Source organism: Panthera pardus, unplaced genomic scaffold (genome assembly GCF_024362965.1).
Source record: "Panthera pardus isolate Hobbes unplaced genomic scaffold, ASM2436296v1 HiC_scaffold_18, whole genome shotgun sequence".
NCBI lineage: Eukaryota > Metazoa > Chordata > Mammalia > Carnivora > Felidae > Panthera > Panthera pardus.
The window spans coordinates 1,068,332-1,072,935 of NW_026526743.1; positions in this window are offsets into that span (position 1 = coordinate 1,068,332).

The window sequence follows — 4,604 nt, forward strand, 5'->3', positions numbered from 1 at the left end:
GTATAACGGGATCTTGTTTTTCTTCCAGTCTGACAATGTTTTCCTTTAATTGGAGTGTTTATTTTCATTTGCATGTAATATATTCAGGGAGATGGTGTTTGAGATTACTGCGTTAGTCATCTACTGCTGTGTAACAGATCACCCCCAAAGTTTACAGGCTTAAAACAAGAGTAATCATTTACTGCCTCTCACTTGTTGTGGCTTAGGAACTCACGAGTGCCTCATCTGTATGATAACTCAGAATTCTCCACGTCCTTGCCAACACTTGTTACTGTCTGTCCTTTTAATTGCAGTCGTCCTGGGGCACATGGCTGGCTCAGTGAGTGGAGCATGTGACCCTTGAGTGGAGCATGTGACCCTTGATCTCAGGGTTATGAGTTCAAGCCCCACAGTGAGTGTGGAACCTACTTAAAAAAAAAATTACAGCCTTCGTAGGGGGCTGAAGTGGTATCTCATTGTGGGTTTTTTTTTTTTTTTAATTTTTAATGTTTATTTCTTTTTGAGACGGAGAGACAGAGCATGAACGGGGGAGGGTCAGAGAGAGGGAGACACAGAATCTGAAACAGGCTCCAGGCTCTGAGCTGTCAGCACAGAGCCCGACGCGGGGCTCGAACTCACGGACCGTGAGATCATGACCTGAGCCGAAGTCGGACGCTCAACCCACTGAGCTACCCAGGCGCCCCTCATTGTGGTTTTGACTTGCATTTTCCTAGTGACTCATGATTTTGAGCATATCATCATGTGCTTATTGAACACTTGCGTGTGCTTTTTTTTTTTTCAATTTTTTTTTTTTATTTTTTATTTTTGGGACAGAGAGAGACAGAGCATGAAGGGGGGAGGGGCAGAGAGAGAGGGAGACACAGAATCGGAAACAGGCTCCAGGCTCCGAGCCATCAGCCCAGAGCCTGACGCGGGGCTCGAACTCACGGACCGCGAGATCGTGACCTGGCTGAAGTCGGACGCTTAACCGACTGTGCCACCCAGGCGCCCCTTGCGTGTGCTTTTTGAGAAATGTCTACTCAGATCCCTGGTCCATTTTTACATCGGGTCGTCTTTTCATTATTGAATTGTAAGAGCTGTTTATATGTTGTAGATACGAGTTTCTCACCAGATCTGTGATGTGCCAATATTTTCTTGCATTCTGTGAGTTGTCTTTTCACTTTCTTTGTGCTATTCTTTGATGCACAAAGCTTTTTAATTTTAATGAAATCCAACTTATCGTTCACTTTCATTTCTAAAGGCTGTTACCACTGGTATAGAATTCTAGGGTAATAATTTCTTTTCTTTTAAGTTTATTTATTTATTTTGAGAGAGAGAGAGAGAGCGAGCGAGCATAAGCAGGGGAGGTCCAGAGAGAAGAAGAAACAGAATCGCAAGCAGGCTCTGCACCATCAGCACAGAGCCTGATGCGGGGCTTGAACTCACAAACTGTGAGACCATGACCTGAGCCGAGATCAAGAGCCGGACTTATCTGACTGTGCCATCCAGACGCCCCTGGGGTAACAATTTCTTTTTCCTTTCGGTGCTTTAAACATTTTATTCCATTGTCTTTTGACATCTGTTCTGGATTGAATTGTAGCCCCCCAAAAAGATAGGTTGAAGTCTAATCCCCAGGACCTTAGAATGTGACCTTATTGGAAAATAGTGTTGCAAATGTAACTAGTTAAGATGATGTCATACTGGGGGCGGCTGGGTGGCTCAGTCAGTTAAGCATCTGACTGTTGATGTCGGCTCAGGTCACGATCTCACAGTCGTGAGACTGAGTCCCGCATCAGGCTCCATACTCAGCTTTAAAAAAAAAAAAAAAGATGAGGTCATACTGGAAAACGGTGTACCTCTAAAATATATGACTGCCGTTCTTATAAGAAAATGGCGATATGGGGCTCCTGGGTGGCTCAGTCGGTTGAGGGTCCAACTTCGGCCCAGGTCACGATAACGTGGTTCGTGAGTTCGAGCCCCGCATCAGCACAGACCCTCCTTCGGATCCTCTCTGTCCCCCTCTCTTCCTGCCCCTTACATGCTCGCGCGTGCTCTCTCTCAAAAATAATGAAATTAAAAAGTTTACAAAAAGAGAGAGAGAGAAAGAAAAACGGCCATGTGAAGTGAGCGACACAGGGAGCTTTTGGGAGCTGGAAGGAGGCAGGAAAGGATTCTCTCTCTGCCGGCAGAGAGCAGGGCCCCGGGGACACCTTGATTTCAGACTTTGTAGCCTTCAGAAGTGAGACAGTAAATTCTCATTTCACACTGCCTACTTTGTTCTGGGTGCCCTGAGAAGCTAACACTGCTACATAGTTTCTATGGAACGTTTAGACCCTCTTCTTTTCCTCTTGAGAGTAGTTTGACTGTGACTTTTTCTTTCTGGAGGCTTCCTGGTATTTTGGTTTTCTCTGGATTCAGTAGTTCTACCAAAATGCCCGCGTGTTTTCTCCCCTTTGGTTGTCATAGTGTTTGGGACTCACCGAGATTCTTTAATCTGTGAGTTAATGTTTTCCATTTATTTTCGGAATTTCTCAAAAATTGCTTTTTAAAAAATTTGCTTCGGCGCGGGGGAGCCGGGGTGGCTCTGTCAGTTAAGTGACCAGCCGTTGATTTGGGCTCAGGTCATGATCTCGCGGTTCGTGAGATCGAGCCCTGCATCGGGCTCTGGGCTGACAGTGTGGAGCCTGCTTGGGTTTCTGTCTCTCTCTCTCTCTCTCTCTCTCTCTCTCTCTCTCCCTCTCCCTGCCCCTCCCCCCACCTTGCTCTCCCTCCAAATAAACTTAAAAAATGGTTTTAAATTTAAAAAATCAACATCGTAGGCGTATAATTTACAGATAATAAAATGCCCACATGACACACATATGGTTCGTTGAGTTCTGAAAAAATGTATACATTTGTATGATCCCCATACTCATCAAGGAATACTACATTTTTATTATTCCAAGAAGTCCTTTTTGTTCCTCTTTCCGGACAATCTTCCCTAACTCCTCCAGGCGATCCCAGATCTGGTTTACGTTGATGGGTTGGCTTTGCATAGACTAGAATTTCATATAAATGAAAATGGCATTTTCCTGTGCACTTTTAGGTCTGGCTTCTTTCTTTCAGTATCACGGTTTTGGAGTCACCAATGTTGTAAGCTATTCCTTTCTGTCGATGAGTGACATCCAGTAAATGAAAATACTGTGACTTCTTTCTATTTGCCTATTGATAAACCTTTGGATTATTTCCAGTTCGTTGGATATTATGAGTAAAGCTTCCATGGACATTTGTGTAAAGCCTTTTTGGAGACATATGCTTTCATTTCTCTTGGGTAGATGCCCAAGAGGAATTTCTGAGTTATCACGTAAACGTATGTTCAACTTCACAAGAAACTGCCAACCTGTTTTCCAGAGTGAGGTACGATTTTACATTCCCTTCAATAATGTGTGAGCGTTCCAGCTCCTCCACGCTTTTGCCAATGTCTGTTTTTGAGAGTCGTGCACAATTTTAGCCTTCCTAGAAAGGGTGTAGGGATATCTCTTTGTGGTATTAATTTGAATTTCTCCGGTAATTGTATGTAGATGTTGAATATCTTTGTGTGTTTGTTGGCCATTCATACATTTTCTTTTTGGAAGTGTCAGTCAAGGCTTTTACTCATTTGAAAGTTGGATTTTTTTTGGGGGGGGGGCTCCTGGGTGGCTCTGTCGGTTGAGCGTCCGACTTTGGCTCAGGTCATGATCTCCTGGTCCGTGAGTTCAAGCCCCGCATCGGGCTCTGTGCTGACGGCCCAGAGCCTGGAGCCTGCTTCCGATTCTGTGGCTCCCTCTCTCTCTGACCCTCCCCCGTTCATCCTCTATCTCTGTCTCAAAAATAAATAAACGTTAAAAAAAATTATTTTAAAAAAAGCAGCATCTAGAACTACAATTTATTATGTTTACCTTGTATGTTGCAACCTTGTTAAAATCAATTATTAATGCTGGGTTGGTTTTTTTTGTGTGTGTGTGTGTTTTGTTTGTTTTGTTTTTTGCTAGAACAGTTAGGATTTTCTATCTACATAATCATGTCATCCACAAATGGAATTTTACTTCTTTTCCAATCTGTTCCCTTTTATTTCCTTTTTCCTGCCTTATTGCCCTGGTCAGGATCTGTTACAATATTTAATAAAAGTGTGCCTGTAGACGCTCTTATCCTATTCCTGACCCCAGAGAGAGTGATCAGTCTTTCGCCAGCAAGTAAAATGTTAGTGGAGATCTTTGTAGATGACTTTTATTAAGTTGAGGAAGTTTAGGGGCACCTAGTTGGCTCAGTCCAAGGATCCTGATCTCAAGGTCGTGAATTCAAGACCCATGTTGGGTGTAGAGATTACTTAATATTTCTAAAAAATTTTTAATGTTTATTTGTTTTTGAGAGAGAGAGACAGAGTGTGAGCAAGGGAGGAGCAGAGAGAGAGAGAGAGAGAGAGACAGAATCCGAAGCAGGCTCCAGGCGCTGAGCTGTCAGCACAGAGCCCGATGTGGGGCTCCAGCCCATGGACTGTGACATCGTGACCTGAGCCGAAGTCGGACGCTTCACCGACTGAGCCACCCAGGCGCCCCTGTCGTCTTGACTTTTAAAAAAATCTGTCTCATGGTATCCTCGTTCCCTTT